This window comes from Euphorbia lathyris, chromosome 9 (assembly GCF_963576675.1).
Source record: "Euphorbia lathyris chromosome 9, ddEupLath1.1, whole genome shotgun sequence".
NCBI lineage: Eukaryota > Viridiplantae > Streptophyta > Magnoliopsida > Malpighiales > Euphorbiaceae > Euphorbia > Euphorbia lathyris.
This window is the reverse complement of record NC_088918.1, coordinates 1,200,749-1,224,160: the sequence shown is the minus strand read 5'-3', so window position 1 is coordinate 1,224,160 and position 23,412 is coordinate 1,200,749. Positions and strand designations below refer to the sequence as shown.

At 33.9% G+C, this 23,412-nt stretch overlaps 1 long non-coding RNA gene across 2 annotated transcripts; it reads right to left on the bottom strand.

The window, feature by feature from the left end:
* Positions 1 to 5,604: 5,604 nt before the first annotated feature.
* Positions 5,605 to 6,469, bottom strand: LOC136205467 (uncharacterized). 2 transcript variants are annotated; one of them, XR_010675967.1, is made up of 4 exons: positions 6,283 to 6,469; positions 6,135 to 6,160; positions 5,920 to 6,031; positions 5,605 to 5,781 (listed from the first exon to the last, which is right to left on the bottom strand). It is a non-coding gene; the product is annotated as an uncharacterized lncRNA (long non-coding RNA). The 2 variants fall into 2 exon arrangements; XR_010675968.1 differs by having other exon boundaries at positions 5,605 to 5,762.
* Between the last annotated feature and the right edge of the window lie 16,943 nt (positions 6,470 to 23,412).

The window sequence follows — 23,412 nt, the reverse complement described above, 5'->3', positions numbered from 1 at the left end:
GCAAAACTCATAATAGAACTCAAAAATAGATTATCTAAATAAACACACATAGAAATAATAGCATCAAAAGTGAATAAAAGCATCACTGTCAACGTTAAACGTAACCTCGTATTCCATTAATTTGAGGTCCACTAAAAAGTAATCCTTTTTTACGAATGGAATTCTAAGTCATTCCAAGTTTATATTTTCTTCCCTCAATATACTTTTAGACTTTGCAAGCAAAAGTGACAACAACAAAAAAAAAACAACTTTTAGCATAAAAAGAAATAGTGATGCCAATATATTAACTAATCAAACATGAAAAAAAGATAACAAAGCAAATACATTAATCAAGTTATAGTCCAGTTCCTTCAGATTACTTATTTAATTTTCAAATAAGTAATCTGAACCCATCAAATTTAATGTGGTGATAACTGAACTAAATTTAATGGGTTAATTATCTACTCAAAAAATGAAAGAATTCAATAACCCAGATTAAATGTATAAAAAGGAAATCAACTTACTAAGAAAAATTTGATAATATTAATTTGAATGAGTTTTGGTGAAAATTAATATATTCTCATTGAAAAATAACATTGAACTAACTATTACATTTATATTCTTGCTAGGTGTATTGAGCAAGTAATCTTGAGGCCTAAGTAAAAAGGACAAGACAAGTGGGTGAATCATCACCATTGATCAAGTCTGGAAATGATGAAGGGTGATGATCACACCAAGAAGTGATCTAATGAGGGGTGACCATCATAAGGTATATGAGCTGCTTCTAGAATACTCCCTTATACACAAAAGGACCGAAATGCCCTCCATGGTTGGTGAAAGACTGAAATACCCTTGGCCAGATGAAGAGTCTTCAGCATTGATTCATTAACTCCCTGTGTTTGAGTCAGATGGACTAAACACTTCACGTAACCTTCGACATATAGGAAGGTCTCTTCCTCTTCTCCTTCCATGGCGACTCCTTCCTGTAATCAGACGAAATCTTCTTCTTTCTTCTTGTAACTTCAACACCCTTCCTCAAATTAAGCTTGATATAAGTTCTTCAAGCCTAGTTTGCTTACCAGAAACCTCAACTATGGGGAATTCTGCGCCTTCGTAAACAGATCGGCTAACTGTAACGCCCAAGAGATCGGCATCAACCTGATGAGTCCCTTCTGCACGCGTTCTCGAATCACATGACAATCTATGTCTATGTGCTTCGTTCGTTCGTGAAAGACGGGGTTTTGTGCTATATGCATCGCCGACGTGTTATCACAGAAGAGAAGGGAAGCCGTAGATGGTGGTGTGCCTAGATCTCGTAACAGATTAGTGAGCTAGTGGAGCTCACAAGAAGTTGACGCCATAGCCCTGTATTCGGCCTCAGAGGAAGATCTGGAGACAGTGTTCTGTTTCTTCGATGTCCAGGAGATTAGTGCCGATCCGAGAAAAACTGCGTATCCGGTGATCGATTTTCGAGTTTCTGGGCAAGTGGCCCAGTCCGAATCCGTAAAATCTTGGAGTTGCAAGTTATTGCATGCAGGGAAAAATAACCCCAGACCGATGGTCCCCTTCAGGTAACGTAATACTCTTTCATCCCTTTTTTGATCATCAATGGTTGGCTGTGTGAGGTGTTGTGATAATTGGTTCACTATGTGTGTGATATCTGGTCTGGTATGAGTTAAGTATAGTAACCTCCCTATGAGCTGTCTATATGATGTGTTTGTTTGGAGTGGGATGTCATTTTTGCTGGGTTTATGATTTGGTAAGGCTGGGGATAAGGCTGGCTTACAGTCGATGAAACCCAGGTCATCAAGCAATTCTAATGTATATTTTCTTTGTGACATGTGGAGTCCCTGATGGTTGCGGGAGAACTCAAAGCCAAGGAAGTAATGGATGTTCCCCAGGTCTTTGATGCTGAATGCCTCATTTAAGTGATTTTTGACCGATCTGATGACTTGCATGTCGTTTTCTGCAAGAATAACGTCATCCACGTATATGAGTAATGTGGTTGTGCTACTTCCCTTGACTTTAGTGAATAAGGACGGATCTGCTATGGATTGAATGAATCCCATGTCTTTGATGGTGGATGATAGCTTTGCATTCCATTGTCTCCCTGCTTGACGAAGCCCATAAAGGGCTTTATTGAGCTTACAGACTTGCTGTTCATCTTTCGTAGTCATTCCAGGGGGCATTACCATGTACACATCCTCGCATAACTCTCCATGTAAGTATGCGTTATTGATGTCCAGTTGGTGAATATGCCATTTTTTAGCAATGGCGATTGTTAGAAGGGTTCTAATCGTCGTGAACTTTGCTACAGGTGCAAACGTATCGGTGAAGTCCACACCTTCCTACTGGGTATACCCTTTTGCCACCAGTCTAGCTTTAAACTAGGCCACACTGCCGTCTGCATTGTGTTTGATCTTGTATACCCATCTGCAACCTATGGGTCTCTTGCCAACAGGTAGTGAGACTATATCCCACGTATTATTTCTTTTCAATGCCGTTAATTCATTTTTCATCGCTTCTTCCCAATTCTTGTCTGGCTGTGCTTCCTTGTATGTGGCAGGTTCCCTATGACAGGTGAGGTTGATTGTGAAAGCCTTCTTTGTTGGTGTGAGCCTGTCATAGAAGAGGTGTTTGGACAAAGTATGTGGAGAGTTGGCGAGACAAGGCAGGGTGGAGCCTTGTGTTAATGCGAGGTGGTAATCTTTTAGATAAGTGGCATTTTCTTTGTTCTTTGAGGTCTTGTGGTATTGGCCTGATTGTGCTGTGCTATTGCTTCGATTGCTCTGGGATTTCATAGCTTTCATCATCTGTTTGTACTGCATCAACATGTTGTGTTGTTTTTTCTGTGTTTTGATCTTCTGTATCAACTTGTTCATCATCTACTTCATTTGTGGTTGCCATGTGTAATGAGTCTAGTTCCTCTTCACTGCAATATGGCATCTTGGTCTGTTGATCCTCTTTTGAGAAAGGGAAAAACTTCTCAAAAAACGTACATTCCTGGAAAAGAAAAGCAAATTAGTCGCTAAATTTAAAAGCTTGAATCCCTTTATGCCATGTTTGTAGCCCATGAATGCGCATTTGATTGCTTTCTCTGTGAACTTGTTCTTGCGTCTGTCTAATGTGGAAGCATATGCTAAACACCCAAACACCTTTAACTCTTCGAGATCTGCCTTTGCACCATACATGCGTTCATATGGCGCTTGCCTTTGAATAGGCTGCGAAGGTAGCCTGTTTATAAGGTAGACTGCATGGCTGACTGCTTCTGGCCAAAACTCCTTTGGTAATGAACTTTGAAACATGATTGCTCTTGTTGTGTTCATAATGTCCTGGTGTTTTCTTTCAACTTTGCCATTTTGCTGTGGTGTTTCTGGACATGATGTCTGATGTGTGATTCCGTTTTCTACAAAGAAATCCTTCATGATGAACTCAGGGCCGTTATCCGTTCGTATGACCTTGACATTTTTGTTAAATTGCCTTTTAACATATTTACAAAAAAGTTGCACTGCTGGGCTTGCATCACCTTTTGTTTGCATCAATGTGACCCATGTATACCTACTGTGATCATCAAGAACGGTTAAGAAATATCGTTTGTTAGAGTGTGATTCTTGTGCTGGACCCTATATATCCATATGTACTAGGTCGAAACATTCTTTGGCTAAGCTATGACTTAATGAAAAAGGAACTTTCTTTTGTTTAGCCTTTTTTCACATGGTATTTCTTTGTGAGAATCGAACTCATTACATGATATGCTGAGGCCTCTTAATCTCTCATAGGAGGGATGGCCAAAGCGCAAATGCCATACATCATTTGTCTTAATTGAAAAAACAGAAACCCCATGTGGTAATGGGTATTCTAAATAATAGAGATCTTCACGCTCTCTAGCCAAGCCAATCTGCTAGTACTCAGCAATTTACTAGTAGATATAAGGTTGTAGTCAAACACAGGTATACACACCACGTTATGCAAGATAAATTGTGCACTTAATATTACAGTGCTAATATACTCTGCTTTAACCTTTTCCCCATTTGGTAGGTTTAGCCAGCATTTGTCTATTTTGTCATACGAACTGTATATTCGCACATCACAAATGATATGATCTGTTGCCCCTGTATCTATTATCCAGCATGATGAAATAGGGTAAGGTTTCAAGCTATTACCAGAACTGTCTCCCTTGACAAAAGTGTTGACGCTACCGCCTGAGGCTGGGACCTTCCCCGGAGGGTTCAGTGGCAATAGGGCAACGAGCGTTTGATACTGTTCCTTGGTTAGAGAAAACGGTTCTGGGTTAGCCTGCCTATTGTCCTCTTCGCCAGAATCTGCACCTTCCTTGCTTTGATTCACTACTGAGTTGGCCCTGGGTTGACTAGTTCTGAAAGGATTCCCTCTATTCTTGTTTCCATAGTTGGGTGGGTAACCGTGTTTTTTGAAACAGATGCCTTCTGTGTGTCCTGTGTTGCCATAAAAATTGCACAAGGATGAGCTTTTGCCTTTACAATTGTTAAACTTTGTGTTGTTGTTTGGCATGTTGTGCTTGTTATTTGTGAAACCCGCGAACATGTTGCTTTCACCCCCTTCATTTCCGTTGACAGGTCCAAGGCCTATCTGCCTTTCATGTTGAATGGCCAAGGCGTATGTCTTGTTCAGGGATGGCAAGGGCTCAATCAACAATATTTGTGAGCAAACAGTCGAATAAGAATCACTCAATCCTTGGATGAAGGTGATAACCTGATCAGCATCCTGTTGATCTCGCAAGACCTTGAAAGCGTCGCAGCTACACGATGGCCTGCATACACATTTAGGCATCGGCCCGAGGTTAGTGAGCTCATCATAGAGTATTTTTAGGCTAGTATAATACTCCGTAACATTTCCATTTCCTTGTTTCAGGCTATGGATCTCTCTTCGCAGGTCCAATATGCGCAGAGAGTCTGTCTGCGCGAATCGTTCCTTCAGATCGGCCCAGACTTGGTCCGCTTTGTCCAACCACATTATGCTCCTCGCTATAGATGGTGATAAGGCATGGTGAATCCAGGAGATTACCATGTTGTTGCATCTTTCCCACTGATTATACATATTATCAGTGACTGCCGGAGCCGTAATGGTGCCATCTACAAAGGCGAACTTATTTTTGGACATTAAAGCCACCTTGACAGCTCGGGACCATTGGTGATAGTTGGGTCCGGTAAGAACTTATGAAACCAGCGATAGTGCCGGAGTCTCATTTTGAGGGAGATGGTAAGGACTGCTCAATATGATCGTCGGAGCTACTTGACCTGCCATGGCTGAGGAAGAAAAAGGATAGCCTTTTTGTGTTTTGGTTAGTATTGCTTTGATACCATATTAATTTGAATGAGTTTTGGTGAAAATTAATATATTCTCATTGAAAAATAACATTGAACTAACTATTACATTTATATTCTTGCTAGGTGTATTGAGCAAGTAATCTTGAGGCCTAAATAAAAAGGACAAGACAAGTGGGTGAATCATCACCATTGATCAAGTCTGGAAATGATGAAGGGTGATGATCACACCAAGAAGTGATCTAATGAGGGGTGACCATCATAAGGTATATGAGCTGCTTCTAGAATACTCCCTTATACACAAAAGAACCGAAATGCCCTCCATGGTTGGTGAAAGACTGAAATACCCTTGGCCAGATGAAGAGTCTTCAGCGTTGATTCATTAACTCCATGTGTTTGAGTCAGATGGACTAAACACTTCACGTAACCTTCGACATATAGGAAGGTCTCTTCCTTTTCTCCTTCCAGGGCGACTCCTTCCTGTAAAATCTCCAAGCACCTTTCAAATGAATAACAAATAAAAATAATATATGAAAAAGATTGAGGAAGCAGTAAAAGCAAAAAGAAGAAAACTATTTCATCAAGTACAAAAGGAGCAAAAATTCTCAATTATAGTAACGGATCGTTGTATAAATACCCAAAGCTAGGCACATCAATTTTTTGATTGAAGTCCGTATTGTTGAGATTTATGTTGATAAGAGCTTCAACCTTCAAATGAACCATGAACAAATCAGTGACCACATAACCATCTGTCAAAAATTAAAATGAACACAATAATTAGGAGATCAACATTGATATTATACTTAAAAGAGAGAGAATTGAAAAATAAAAAGAGATAATAAGAATACATACCTGAAATTCATAGGAATATTGATCACCTACATGAAAAGCAAATCTTCAATTTCAGTAATTGAAAAGGTTTAGCGATATACTTTTTCTGTTTCAAGATGATGGACCTAGTGAAAATAACAATAATGGAGGATCAAGTAAAGGTACATACGTTGAAAAATATGTTCAGCTTGTGCCAAACCTTGAACCGTTAGAAAAATTGGCACTTTTTCTTTCTTTTCTCTTTTCCAACTGCTGACAAAGGCAGAAGAAGAAAAATTGAAATTGAGAAAAAATGAAATGAAATTTAGGGAGATGAAGAAAGAAGAGAGCAGTTACCTGGTTATGGTATAAAGAAGCAACTGGTTTTAGAATTTCTCAGAAGAAAAATTGAACCGTTAGAAAACACAGAACGGGATGAAATTTACAATTTACAGAGACGAGAAGTAAGAAATAAAAAATGAAGACCACTGCATGCAAATGAAGAAAATTACCTGGTTATTATGGTATAAACTGTGGAAGATGAAGCCATCAGAGTAAAGCAAGCGGTTTTAGGTATACAAAAAGGAAAGTGAAAGCGGTATGGGTATGGGTAGATTGACAACGTGGTTAGTTTTTTGAAACAGTTATATCATGAGAGAAGTAATGCTAAAGGAGAAGAGTTAAAATATTTTAAAAATTGACACATAAGCTATAGATAGTTTTAAGAGATGACACACTATTGACTACAGATTTAGATTTAGTATATTGTATAGATAGATTACGTCTCCTAGTTTTTTACTCTTTTTTTTTTATATACACATGTATTAATAATAAAATTATTACCAAAGATGAGGCCTATCAAACAAAAAAAAAATTAACTTTTGGAAAAAATACAAGGTCATATTAACAAACACATCCCTATAATTTTGGGTAGGAGTAATTTTATTCCTAACGTCTAAAATGGTGCAATTTTATCCCTAATATTGGCACCGAATAGCAATTTTACCATGACATTGGCATCGAAGGGCAATTTTACCCTAACATTGATAATTTGGATCAATTCCAGACGCTATTATAAAACACAGATATTATTGTTCCTTATTCTACACCAATTGCACATCAATTCGTTCTAAAAATATACTTCATGCTTTTTTATAATTTAATAATAGAATTTGAGATTAATATTTATAAATTCAATGAATTTTTTTTGTCTAATTCGTACAAAAGACAGTATATTTTTGTCACATCCCAACATATATTTTTGATTTGTTACTGATAAAATTCATGACCGAGAAGACAGATTGATGAATTATTTCTCAAATTGACCAAATTTATCAACGTTAGGTGTAAAATTGCTCTTGGTATCCAAATTTATGGATATTTAGACGTTAGGAATAAAATTGCTCATGATCCAAAATGTTAGGGGTATTTTTTACACCTTAACTCTATAAATTAGAACCTATTATTTTGTCAAAAAAATTTATAATAAATACTTAAATTTTTATAAATACACTTTTGTGACCTAAAATTTGTAATTTGATTTAAAGTGTTATTTAGACTATAATTCATTCAAAATGTAACAGTTCTATTAAGTCATCATTTAAATTTGGTGAAATTTCACCAATTGGAAAAGGTCATGTTTTAAATGATAAAATTTTAGATAACACGAAGAGTTAGATTATAATTTTTGATAAATTGAAGCCTAAAGAATGGTTTAAATCTTATAATTCATAATAAAGACACGATTTCAATGAATCTCTTAGTTGATTTTGATTTTTAAGTTTAATATATGATTTGAAATTTAATTAATAGTATATTAGTTTTATTTCTTGGTATTTATTTTTTTTATAAAAATAAGATTAGATACTGAGAAAAAGTATAAACTTGTCTAGGGCCTCCAAAATGCTGGAGACACCATGTTTATATGGTAAATAGGAAATTTTAAATATATAGGAGTTAATTGAATTTTTTGGACAACAACACGCAGACTAAAAATGTATAATGCCTGAAGATTAATTATATGCTCAGACTCTTACCCTTCGGATCAGGATCACTTAAAGTAACCGTCTGATTTGAGTTACAAATTATTGAATTTAGCGGACTGAAAGGTTGTCCAAACGACTAAAAAACAAAAAGTGACAATTTTAGTGAATTAAACCAATTTATTTTATGTTTATTCAAGCAGTTTTCAATTTACTATGCGAAATCTCGAATATAATATATGTATATTTTCAAATTTAACTCTAACAATTTTAGTGAAGTGCAGTTTTAACTCTAACAATTTTAGTGAAGTGCAGTTTTAACACTAACGTACGGAATGGTTCAGATTTAACCGTAATAGTTTTTGTGAAGTGCAGTTTTAATACTAAGATACAAAATAGTTCAAATTTAACCCAAACAATTTTACTGAAATGCAATTTTAACACAAACATATGAAACGGTTCAAATTTAATCCTAACAATTTTATTGAAGTGCAGTTTTAACAATATTACGAATTGGTTCAAATTTAACCCTAACAACTTTTAGTGAAGTGCAGTTTTAACACTAGTAGGAAATGGTTTAAATTTAACCATAACCATTTTAGTAATTAAAGTAAACATACCAATAGTTCAAATTGAATCCTAATAATATTAGTGAAGTGCAGTTTTAACACTAAAGTTCGAAATGATTCAAATTTAACCCTGACAATTTTATTAAAGTGCAGTTTTAACAGTATTGTACAAAATGGTTTAAATTTAACCGTAACAATTTTAGTGAAGTGCAGTTTTAAAACTAACGTACAAAATGGTTCAAATTTAATTATAACAATTTTAGTGAAAGTGCAGTAATCAGGTGAATGTACGAGATGGTTGAAATTTAATCATGACAATTTTAGTGAAGTGCAGTTTTAACAATAGTACGAAATGGTTCAAATTTAACCCTCACAAGTGCAGTTTTAACTCTAACGTACAAAATGATTCAAATTTAACCCTAATAATTTTAGTGAAGTGCAGTTTTAACACAAACTTTTGAAATGGTTCAAATTTAACTCTAATACTCTTAGTGAAGTGCAGTTTTAACACACACGTACGAAATGGTTTAAATTTAACCATAAAATTTTAGTGAAGCGCATCTTTAACACAAACGTACGAAATGGTTCGAATTTAAACCCAACAATTTTAATGAAGTGCAGTTTTAATACAAATGTACGAAATCGTTCAAATTTAACCCTAGCAATTTTAGTTAAGTGCAGCTTTAACACTAGTACGAAATGGTTCAAATTTAATTCTATTAATTTTAGTGAAGTGCACATTTAACTCAAACGTAGAAAATGGTTCAAATTTAACCCTAACAATTTTAGTGAAGTGCAGTTTTAAACAAGACACATCTTTATTCTTCCACATGTATTTTAGGTGTTAATAGGCTGATTTAAACAAGTCCGTAGGGGTGAATTTAATTTTTTAGGCAACTATATGGGGCTACAAATGTATTAGGCCTAAACATTAATTATATGCTCAAACTCTTTCATAAAAGCAAACTACAAAATCAAATCTCAAATTCTAAATTCTAATTTTTTTTTATTAATGAAGGAATATTTCTAAAAAAACATCCGTCATACGTTGATCAATGTCATCCTTCGTATCAGAATGACTTAAAGTAACAGTCCCATTCCAATAAAAGAAGCCAGTTGAGTGATAAAGCTCTGGACGTTTTGAATTTTTTCAAGTGTAAAAGAATAGAAAATCCAATGTTAACTAAAATAGAAATTCAGAGCAAGAAGAAAAAGAATAACAATATATAATAAACACATATTTGAAGGATATCTTGGCGTCAATGGTTAAGCATCAGTAAATGGTTAATAATCCAGTCATGGAAATGAAATAAAATTAGCCCTTTTGGAAAGTCAAAAGTCTGTAAATGAATATCCCTTTATTAAAGTAATAGGAAGAAAACAAAAAAAAATAAAAGCTAATGTCAATATGTAATCCAAAGTCATTTATTTTAGTATCTGTAATAAAAGAAAGAAAATCTTGTTTATAGATATGAAAAATCCAAAGCAATTAATTCATCTTCTATAAATTCTTCCTAATTTGCATCAACTATACAGAACAACTCAACTTGTACAAGTTAAAAAGATTAACAAGATGAAGCCAATTATAGTGAAATCAATCATTTTCATTTTTTGCATGATGGTATTATCTGCATCTGCCATTGCTCAAGGTACTTCTTTTTTTCTTTTATGAAATTGATTAAATACATATCTATATATTTATATTGCATGGGTGTTAATTTTGTGCAGAAAAAGATGAGAAATCGTGCAGAGTGAGAAGACGGTTTGCTGGAAGATGTCAAGATAAACCTCATGCATGTTATGATGACTTTATTAAAGCATATGGAGCAACAAGTAATCCAAGGAATTGCCGTTGCCAAACTAGAACAACCACCAAATCTGAATCAACTGCAGTTTATAGTTTTCATTTTCGATTATGTTTTTGTGATATAAATTGCAAATAAGGATAAATGATAAGATAAGATTAATAAATAAATGAATGAATGAATAAATAAAAATATTTATTTTCAGCTCAGCTGAGCTCAGTTCTATTCTATTTTTAATTTAAATTTTGATTTCTTTATTTATTTCTACCCATAGTGATTAGGAAGTAAAAGAATATTGAAATAAGCTCTATGATATAAAGTAGATAAAAAGGATTTCAGTAAAATTATAATATATATATAATCATCAGAAACACAGCAAGGGATTTTTCATGTTAAAAAATAAATCTATCATTCTCCCTGGCTTGGCGGTCATTTTCTGAACAGTCTTAAAATTTTAATTATAAAGCGCTTCACTTTGGTTTCAATTAATGACTTACAAGTATGAAATCTAAAAGTAATAATGTTGTACTACGTCTTTATTCTTCCATATGTATTTTAGGGGTTAATAGGTGGATTTAAACAAGTCTATAGGGTAAATAGGAAATTTTAAAAGTATAGGAATCAATTTAATTTTTTGGACAACTACACTCGGACTGAAGATGTATAATGCCTGTGATAATGTAGAATCCTTGCCTTTCCATTCATTGATAATGTGATATATATACACAAGATATATGTGTGAACATGATAATTACAAATCAATTATATTCCTAAATTACAGCAGAAATATCCATATCTAATACACCCCCGTAGTCGAAACGGGAGGTGGTCGAACGTTGAGACTAGAGCGGAAGTCGTCGAAAAGAATTTGTGGTAGACCTTTGGTGAAAATATCTGCAATTTGATGACGAGAAGGAACATGAAGTACCCTAACCTCTCCTTTAGCAACCTTTTCTCGAACAAAATGTATATCCATCTCAATATGCTTGGTACGTTGGTGTTGTACAGGATTACCAGTGAGGTAAACTGCACTCACATTGTCACAATATACCAAGGTGGATTTACTAATAGGGCAATGAAGTTCAAGAAGAAGATTTCTAATCCAGCAAGTTTCAGATACGACATTAGCAACACCACGATACTCTGCTTCAGCACTAGAACGAGATAAAGTGGGTTGCCGCTTAGCAGACCAAGACAGAAGATTGTCACCAAGGAAAACACAATATCCTGAAGTAGAACGTCGAGTGTCAGGACATCCCCCCCAATCTGCATCTGTATAGGAGACCAAGGAATCTAGTGAAGAGGTTGTGAATGTAAGTCCGAACTCCAGGGTTCCTTTAACATATCGAAGAATCCGCTTGATAGCTGCCATATGAGACGTTTTGGGATCGTGCATGAATAAACAGACTTGCTGAACAGCATAACTGATGTCTGGGCGAGTGAGAGTCAAATACTGTAATGCACCAGCTAAACTTCGATACTCAGATGGATCATGATAAGCAGAACCAGATGAAGCACTCAGTTTTTGCTTAGTGTCAACAGGTGTTGTACAGGAATTTGCTGAAGAAAGACCGGCTTTAGAAATGATCTCAGTAGCATACTTCTTTTGAGACAGAAAAAGAGAGCCGGCGCTCCGAGTGACAGATATCCCTAAAAAATAACTCAATGGGCCAAGATCTTTCATAGCAAATTCGGAACTCAATTTGTTGATAATTGACTCTCGTAGAGCAGTGGAAGAAGTAGCTAGAACGATGTCATCCACATATAAGAGTAGATATGCCATCTCTGCTCCCCGACGAAAGACAAACAGTGAATGATCAGATTTACTGTGAGAAAAACCCATGGTAGACAAGAAAGAGGCAAACCGTTGGTACCACGCCCGTGGTGCCTGTTTGAGACCATAAAGAGACTTTTGAAGAAGGCATACATGATCTGGATAGTTGGGATCCCGAAATCCCAGTGGTTGATGCATATAAACAGTCTCATGAAGATCCCCATGAAGAAAAGCATTTTTTACATCCAGCTGATGTAGTGGCCAACCTTTAGAAAGTGCAATACTTAATACAGCTCGAATTGTTGCTGGCTTAACAACTGGACTGAAAGTATCACCACAGTCTACCCCAACAAGTTGATTCGCCCCATTTCCAACAAGTCTTGCTTTGTATCTTTCAAAAGATCCATCTGCATTAAATTTGTGCCTGAGAATCCACCAACTACGAAGAACATTAGCATTAGAAGGACGGGGTACGAGGACCCACGTCTTATTTTCAATAAGAGCCTTATATTCTTCAGTCATGGCTTGTTTCCAATTAGGGTCTTGTAAAGCAAGTGAGGGATTAGAAGGAATAGGAGAAATAGTGGTGGTGTGTAAGTTGAGCTTTCTTTGGGGTTTGAAAATTCCAAGTTTAGCTCGGGTTGTCATAGGGTGAGTCGGTTGGGTTGGGTTGGCGTGTATAGGATCGGGAGAAGGCGGGGAAGTGGGCTGTTGTGGGGAGGTGAGCTGTTGTGGGGAATTTGTGTTTGGGCCGTGTTGAATTGGAGAAGGAAAGGGACTGTCGAGAGGAGAAGGGGGAAGTGCTGGGCTGTTTTGGGAAGATGGGTTGGGACTGTTGGGCCGTGGTGAAACTGGGCTTTGGTTAGGAGTGGACGCATTAGTGGGGAAGGGAATAATGGGTTGGGTTGTTTGTGTAGGTGAGTTGGAAATAGAAGAAATGGGAGGGGAGGCCGAGACATGTTGAGTGGAAAATGGAAATTTGCTTTCATTGAAAATAACGTGACGAGATATAATTATTTTCCGCGCGGAGATGTCGTAACACTTATAGCCTCGATGATTGGATGGATATCCAAGAAACACACATGGAGAGGACCTAGGTTGAAGTTTATTTCTAGAGGAAGAAGGGACAAGTGGGTAACAAAGACAACCGAAAGTGCGTAAGTGAGTATAAGAAGGAGTACGATTGTAGAGAATTTGAGTCGGTGAAAGAAGACTAAGATTTTTGTGAGGGAGAATATTTAAAAGATAGGTCGCATGAGCAAGAGCATGAGGCCAGAAAGAATGAGAGCAAGAAGCATGTGTTAGAAGAGTGCGAATTATATTATTGATTGTTCGAATCGTTCGTTCAGATTTACCGTTTTGGGAGGAAGTATGTGGACATGAAAAACGGAATTGCATACCATTATTGTTAAAAAAATCATGAAAATGACTATTGTTATACTCACCACCATTATCACACTGAAAAGTTTTGATATCTTTTTCAAATTGAGTACGTACGTAATTTCGGAATGTGAGGAACACAGAAAAAACTTGAGATTTATTTGCTAAGGGAAAAGTCCACAGAAAATTAGAATAATCATCTAGGAAAAGAACATAATATCTATAGCCACTAGAACTTAGAACAGGAGATGTCCATATATCACTATGAATAATATCAAACGGCATTGATGACATATTTTTAGAAGCATAAAAAGGCAATTTAATATGTTTCCCAAGCACACAAGAATTGCAAATAGAAAAATCAACATTTTTAGGACAAGAAATAAAATTATTAGTTCGAAGATTGTCTAAAATTTGAGGACCAGGATGGCCCAATCTATTGTGCCAAACTGAAGGAGATAAAACAGAAGCATTTAAAGCATAAGAAGACTCTGAAGAGGAGGATGTGACTGGATATAAATCACCGGTGCTATTACATCTCATAATAGGGATCCCCGTGCGCAAGTCCTTCACAGAGAAACCAACAGGATCAAATTCAACGGACACATTATTATCAATAGCAAATTTCCGCACAGATATAAGGTTTTTGATTAATCTAGGGGCATGTAAAACATTGTTCAATTCTAGGGTTTTGTTGTTTGTTTTTAAGGATGCATTACCAAGACCGATAACAGGAATACAAGTGCCATTACCTACTACGATACTCGTGTTAGGACTCTTATTTAAATAAGATGTGAGTTTACCTCCATCCCCGCTCATGTGAGAAGTGGCGTCGGTGTCCATATGCCAAGGTTCTGCAGGTGGTGTGATTGTCAAGGTGTGCATAGCCGCCTCAATGTTTGTTGGAGTGTAATACTGGGCCAGATGGGCCTGCGGATGGGCTCCCAATATGCCTGGCTGGACTGCAGAAGAATTGTTATTAAAAACAGGCCCGCGAGTTGCACCATGAGTTGCACCATGTGAAGAATTGGGCCAAGAAGGATAAGGACATGGGGGATAGGCCCATTGGGGCGCCTGTCCAGTCCATGGCCCGTACCCCCATGGCTGTTGTAAAGAAACAGCCCCTGACCAGCGAGGACCGCTATTTTGCTGCCATCGTCCGCCTCTGCCCCGTCCGCCTCTGCCACGGCGATAATAACCCCGGCCACCGCGAGCAGCGCCAGAATTTTGAGGGAAAGAAGGCCGAACGTGATTTGAATATGGAGGAGCTTGATTCGACGGGGACTGTTGGGCGATAGTAACGGCGGCAATTTCAGATCCGACGGTGGCGGCTGTGCGTTTTTTACGGGCAGATTCTTCCAATAATAACATGGACCTTGCCTTTGTGAAATTGGGCAGAATGTCATTGTGGCGAATTTGTGTTCCGATTGTCTCGTAGGCGTCAGTGAGCCCCGAAATTAATTGAAGAACGAGACGATCGTTGGATACGGCAGCCCCGACGTTGCTTAATTGGTCCGAGAGGGACTTCAAATGTTGGCAGTAGGCAGAGATATCATCAAAATTTTCAAGTCTAGCATTGGACAGTTCTTGTTGTAAATAAAGGGCTCTTGAATTTTTATTATCGGAGAATTGTTGTTCTAGGAGTTTCCAAGCGTCGGCGGCTGTTAAATTTGGTCTGATGATACTGTTGAGAAGGTCTGAAGATATGGTTCCATAAATCCATTGCAACACGATGGCATCAACACGAGACCATAAACCTGGATTCTTTGCTTTCATAACCGAAGAAGAGGTTTCCGATTTATCGTCGGTTTCAGGAAGGATATGATCAAGAACTTGAAAAGCACGGGCATGTGTTTTAAAAAGTTCAGCCCAAGTGGTATAGAGGCCTTTGCCGGATTCGAGAGGATCACGAATAAAGGAGGTAATGTTGATAATGGAGAGGGCCGGATGAGTTGGTGCGGCGGCGGCACCATTGTTTTGTTCATTGTTTGGCATGGTGGCAGTAGAGTTTTTAGGGATGAAGAACGGCAGAATGAGGAAGAGAGAAAGAAGAGATTTGGGTGGGATTAGGGAGAGAAATTTTAGGAGAGAGTTTTTAGGAAAGAAATTAGGCTCATGATACCATGATAATGTAGAATCCTTGCCTTTCCATTCATTGATAATGTGATATATATACACAAGATATATGTGTGAACATGATAATTACAAATCAATTATATTCCTAAATTACAGCAGAAATATCCATATCTAATAGCCTGAACATTAATTATATATGCTCAGACTCTACATAAAAATAAACTACACAATCAACTGTATTTATCCCAAATTCTAAAATCTATTTTATTATTTATTATTCTTAAGGGATACCATATGGAGGAATATCCTAGAAAACATCCCTTATACGTTGATTAATGTCACTCTTCAGACCAGAATGACTTAAAATAACTGTCCAATTCGAGTTACAAATTGTTGAATTTAGGGGACTGAAAGCTTGTCCAATTAGTATAGATGGCTAAAAGACAAAAAGAGACAAGTTAAAGAAACTCACAAGTATTAAGCCGATTTATTTTATGTTTATTCAAACAGCTTTCAATTTAGTATGCGAAATCTCAATTATAATATATGTATTTTTTTTTTCACGACAAGAAATCTTTAGAGTATGTTCGAAAAGTGGTTATTTTAAATGTTGCACGGTAAAACTATAAATTTGATAAGTTTTCATTAAACTTATTGTTTTTGATACCGTAAGAAATAAATATTGATATATGGAGCATCCAGAGCCTTCAAATTTAACTGACTACCACGAACTGTTTTCCATTAAGGAACACCCTCCTGTCAGCTAGACAAAACGACTACTAATGGAAGACTCCTAAAGAAAGACTTCTCCTAATATGAGAAGTATGTCTAATAAAGGAAGGATTTCTGGAAAAATAGGAACTCCATAGAGGCAGTATAGATAGGGAGATATGACAGACCGTAGAGGTATATTAACATCACAACTTTATAATCCATCCATCTGTTAGGAAATATTACCAGTTCATTCGACTACTAGAAAAATGGGATTTAATGACGGAAAAAACCAACACTAATTCCACTCACTAAATATTTTTAATAAGCAAAATCTTCCACTTGGGAAAGCTTTTCTTACTAAAAGTATTAATGAGCTGAATAATTCGGTTCATTATTAACTCACAATGGACCCAGTATATGAAATGCTATCCTCAAATTTCTACTGATGTTATTGGCTGGCCTCAGATGCTTAGTAATTATATGTGACCCCTCTAAACATTCTTGTCAGAGATTACTGAAGAAAGAATGTAACACGACAACTATGTTACTTGGTGTTGGCGATATTTTCGAAATATCTAAATTTTCAATTTTGATACGCGAGTGTGGAGATTAAAAATGGTAAAAATGAAGCTGGTTCTCAAAGAATAAAAATGGTAATTGAATAAAATAAATATGCCTAATGACTCGAATGAAACGATTAGGCAAGAGCTACAATGACTGAAAATAAAAACAGCTCTCTTGAGTCCCCCGTGTAAAACAATTCTTGAAAATATGATACCGAAAATAAAAGCAATAAAAGCAACACAAAGATATAAATTTTTAATTTTTCTTTTATATTTTTATTAATTTAATAATTTTCAATGTTTTTGGATTACAAATTACAACTGTAAAATAATACTTTAAAGTTGGGAATATAAACAAATCATAATATATATATATGGGGTTGATTTCAATGGTGAGCACTAAATTATCTCCATGGGTGGTGAGTGATTAATATCCATTGGATCAAGATCTAGTGGTCCATGATTTAAGTTGTGATTTAATATTAAAATTGGTTTACCTGATGACATATCAGTTGTAACTTGGAATATTGTGCTTTGAAAAACGTTTTCTCCAAGAAATAAATTTTTTTCCGTATGTTTTTATTTTTCATAAGAAGACGTCTTCTTTTAAGTAATTTTGTATCCGTCTAATCAATGTTATATGCATTAAATCTTAATAAATGACTATTCATTGGAAACACGAAAAGTTTGACATTAAGAATGTACAACATTATTTATGATAACCAAATACAACATTAATGATGTTCTAATTAATGGTGTTGTCCCCCTATTTATTACCTTAGAATTGTAAGCTCAATTTATAAATTTGTAGGATTGTAAACTCAATTTGTAAATCCATAGGATTCCAAGATCAATTTGTAAATCCTTAGTTTTTTTTATTTCTTTAAGCATTCATTTATTTATAAACAATCATTAAACTTACAATCTCTATAATTCATATATTCTAATGCCACGCTAATGACAATAATAAATGTTTAATGTCATCCATTTAGATTTTGTATTAAATACAACTCCCTTCATGCAATTGATTTATATCCTCACACAAACATAATTTAACGTAACGTAAATATCACTGAACATAAAAATTTATGGAACTCAAACATCACTGAACTGAAATATTACTGAACTGAAATATTAACGAACTGAAACATCACTGAACTGAAACATTACTGAACTAAAACATTACTGAACTAAAACATCACTAAACTGAAATATTACTGAACTCAAATATTACTGAACTGAAACATCACGAAACTGAACCATCACTGAGCTGAAACATTCTAAACTCAAACATTACTGAACTGAAACGTTACTAAACTAAAACATTACTGAACTGAAACATCACTCAACTGAAACATTACTGATCTGAAATATCACTCAACTGAAACATTACTGAACTAAAATATTACTAAACTGAAACATTACTCAACTAAAACATCACTTAGCTGAAATATTACCAAACTGGAATATTACTAAACAAAAATATTACTGAACTGAAGCATCACTGAACTGAAATACTACTAAACAGAAACATTACTCAATTGAAATATCACTAAAATGAAATATTACTAAATTGAATATCACTGAACCAAAACATCACTCAACTGAAACATTACTAAACTGAAATATTACTGAACTGAAGCATCACTGAACTGAAATACTACTAAACATAAACATTACTCAACTGAAACATTACTGAACTGAAACCTCACTAAACTGAAACATTATCGAATTGAAACATTACTACACAGAAACATTACTGAACTAAAACATTACTGAACTCAAATATTACTGAACTAAAACATCATTGAACTGAAATACTACTGAACTGAAACATCACTAAACTGAAACATCGTTGAACTGAAACATCATTGAACTGAAATATTACTAAACTGAAACACCACTGAACTAAAATATTACTAAACTGAATATCACTGAACCAAAACATCACTGAACTGAAATATCATTGAACTAAAACATCGCTAAACTTAGACATCACTTAACTGAAATATTACTAAACTGGAACCTTAATCAACTGAAACATTACTGAACTGAGACATTATTAAACTGAAACATTACCGAATTGAAACATTACTAAACTAAAATATTACTAAAATGAAATATTATTGAACTAAAATATTATTGTACTGAACTTAACGTAACTATCACTAAACAGAAACATTACTGAACTCAAATATCACTGAATAAAAATATTACTAAACTGAAACATTACTGAATTGAAATATTACTAAACTAAAACATCACTAAACTGAAATATTACTGAATTGAAACATCACTGAACTGAAACATCACTGAACTGAAACATCACTGAACTGAAACATTACTAAACTAAAACATTACTGAACTAAAACATCACTGAACTGAAACATTATTGAACTGTAACATTACTGAACTGAAACATTACTAAACTGAAACATTAATGAACTGAAATATTACTAAACTGAAATATCACTGAACTGAAACATCACTAAGCTGAAACATTATTGAACTCAAACATTACAGAACTAAAACGTTACTAAACTGAAACATTACTGAACTGAAGCATCACACAACTAAAACATTATTGAACTGAAACATTACTAAACTGAAACATCACTCAACTGAAACATTACTGAACTGAAACATCACTAAATTGAATATCATTGAATCGAAACATCACTGAACCGAAACATCACTGAACCAAAATGTCACTAAACCGAAACATCACTAAATTAAAACATCACTAAACTAAAACATTATTGAACCGAAATAGCACTGAACTGAAACATCACTTAACTGAAACATCATTGAAATGATATATTACTAATCTAAAACCTTACTCAACTGAAATAATACTGAACTGAAACCTCACTGAACTGAAATATTACCGAATTAAAATATTACTAAACTGAAATATTACTGAATTAAAACATTACTGAACTGAAACATTACTGAACTAAAATATCACTGAACTAAAATAGTACTGAACTAAAACATCACTGAACTGAAATATTACTAAACTGAAACATTACTGAACTGAAACATCATTGAACTAAAACATTACTGAACTGAAACATTCCTGAACTGAAACATTGCTGACTGAAACATTCCTGAACTGAAACATTGTTGAACTGAAACATTCCTGAACTGAAATATTGCTGAACTGAAACATTACTAAACTGAAACATTACTGAAATAAAATATTACTGAATTGAAACATCACTCAACTGAAACATTACTGAACTGAAACATCACTAAACTGAAATGTTACTAAACTGAAACTTTATTCAACTAAAATATTACTGAACTGAAACATTACTAAGTTGAAACATCACTGAACTGAAATATTACTAAACTGAAACATTACTGAAATGAAACATCACTGAACTAAAATATTGCTCAACTAAATATCACTGAAACAAAACATCATTGAACCGAAACATCACTGAACTAAAACATCACTAAACTAAAACATAAATAAACTGAAATATTACTAAACTGAAACCTTACTCAACTGAAATATTACTGAACTAAACATCACTGAACTGAAACATTACCGAATTGAAACATTACTAAACTGGAGCATTACTGAACTGAAACATTACTAAACTGAAGTGTTACTAAACTGAAACATTACTGAACTGAAACATCACTGAACTAAAACATTACTAAACTCAAATATTACTCAGCTGAAACATTACTAAACTGAAATATTATTAAATTAAAACATTACTGAACTGAAATATTACTGAACTAAAATATTACTAAACTAAAACATTACTGAACTGAAACATCAATGAACTAAAATATTACTAAACTGAATCATTACTGAAATGAAACATCACTGAACTGAAATATTACTAAATTGAATATCATTGAATCGAAACATCACTGGATCGAAATATCACTGAACCGAAACATCACTAGAATAAAACATCACTGAATCGAAATGGCACTAAACTGAAACATCATTGAACTAAAATATTACTAAACTAAAACCTTACTCAACTTAAATAATACTGAACTGAAACCTCACTGAACTGAAATATTACCAAATTAAAACATTACTAAACTGAATATTATTGAACTAAAACATCATTGAACTAAAATATTACTGAAACGAAACATCACTGAACTGAAACATCACTGAACTGAAACATTACTGAATTGAAATATTGGTGACTGAAACATCACTGAACTGAAATATTACAGAATTGGAACATTACTGAACTAAAACATCATTCAACTGAAACATTACTAAACTAAAATATTACTAAACTGAAACATCACTGAACTGAAACATCATTGAGCTGAAACATCACTGAACTGAAACATCACTCAACTGAAACATTACTGAACTGAAACATCACTCAACTGAAACATTACTGAACTAAAACATAATTTAATATAGCAAAACGTCACGTAACGTAATGTAACATAATGTAAGGTCAAGTAACATAATATAACGCAACGTAACGTAACGTAACGTAATGTAACATAACGTAACGTAACGTAATGTAATGAAACGTAACGTAACTTAGCATATAATGACATAGAGTAACATATTGTTATGTTACATTATGTTACGTAACGTAAGATAACGTAATGTAATGTAACTTAACACAACGTAACATAACATAATGTAACTTAGTGTAACTTAACCAAACTTATTGTAACTAAGCATAAAGTAACTTAATGTAACTTAGTGTAATGTAACGTAATGTAACGTAATATAATGTAACATAAATTAACACAACTTAATGTAATGTAACATTTAGCTCAACTTATCATAACTTAACATAATGTAACATTTAGCACAACTTATCATAACATAACTTAACATAATGTAACGTAACATAATATAATTTATCATAACTTAACCAAACTTAACGTAATACAACTTAGCATAATTTAATGTAACGTAACTAAGCGTAAAGCAACAAACGTAACTTAGTGTAATGTAACATAACGTAACGTAAATTAGTGCAACTTAATGTAAAATAATCTAAATTAGCGCAACTTATCGTAACATAATTTAATACAATGTAACGTAACATAATGTAGCTTAACCAAACTTAACATAATACAACTTAGCGTAACTTAACGTAACGTAACTAAGTTATAAAGTAACTTAATGGAAGCTCAATTTATTAAATCCTTAGGATTGTAAGCTCAATTTATAAATCTTTAGGATTGTAAACTCAATTTGTAAATCCTTAGAATTGTAAGCTCAATTTGTAAATCCTTAGGTTTTTTTTATTTCTTTAAGCTTTCATTTATTTATAAGTAGTCATTCACCTTACATTCTCTAACTTAACGTAATAATTATAAGCTCAATTTATAAATTTTTAGGATTTTAAGCTCAATCTAAATCCTTAGGATTATAAGCTCAATTAAAAAATTTATCAACGTTAGGGGTGAAATTACTCTTCACTGTCAAGGTTAGGTGCAAAGTTGCACTATTTTAGACGTTAGAGAAAAAATTACTCATATCCGTAAACTTTAGAGGTATTTAGGAAAATAAATTTTATATGTATTATAATCTTTATTTTTTTAATTATTTATAATCTTTGTTGATGTTTCATTTAATATTATTTCTATTTATATAGGTAAATAGATGGAGACCACTGATATTGTGAATATCTTAATTATTTTTTATAGAGTTTACTATACACAAAGTTTTTAGATATTTCATATACTAACTATTCACTAACATTTTTTTTTGGAAAAATTTACCCAAATTAATTAATTTATTTTCTATTTAAAATTGGTGGAGTATGAGTTGAAAAATGTGTCGGGATTCATTGCAATTTACAATGGAAATTTTTTATAAACAAGGAATATGGAGTGACATGATTTAATTTGATATTAACATTCACTTTGTATAAACTCGTTACTTAATACTTAATAGTTCTTTTTTTTTTCTCACCATCATAATCAAACTGTTTACCACAGAATTTTCTGATGAGTACGTTTGGTAAAACCTATCAATTAGTTTTCGCCCAATTCTCCTGCTGCCTTCAATAACTCTCTTATCATCTGAAGTTATCGAAACATTATAGTGGTAAACACATCATCAATACAAAAATCAGTTTCAAGGTATACTTAATGGACTTTTTTTTATATACTTAGTGGACTTAATATCAAGAATCCATAAAAAAAAAAATCAGAATTGTGAATCAATTAAATGCTTGGTAAGTTGGATACAAAGTTGTAAATCATTCACTTAAAAAAAATCATCCACCATGATGTTTTACGATTTTAGTTTTTCTTTTTATAATGATTTTCATATATAATTTTATATACTAATTATTTTTATGAATTTATTATGGAGAGAGAGTATTTTTGAAAAATATAGACAATCATTTATTATAGAGAGAGAAATATATCTTTAGGTAACCTGATAACTTATTGGTAACCTGCTGTAGCAGGTCACTTATTCAGAATATAATAGTCT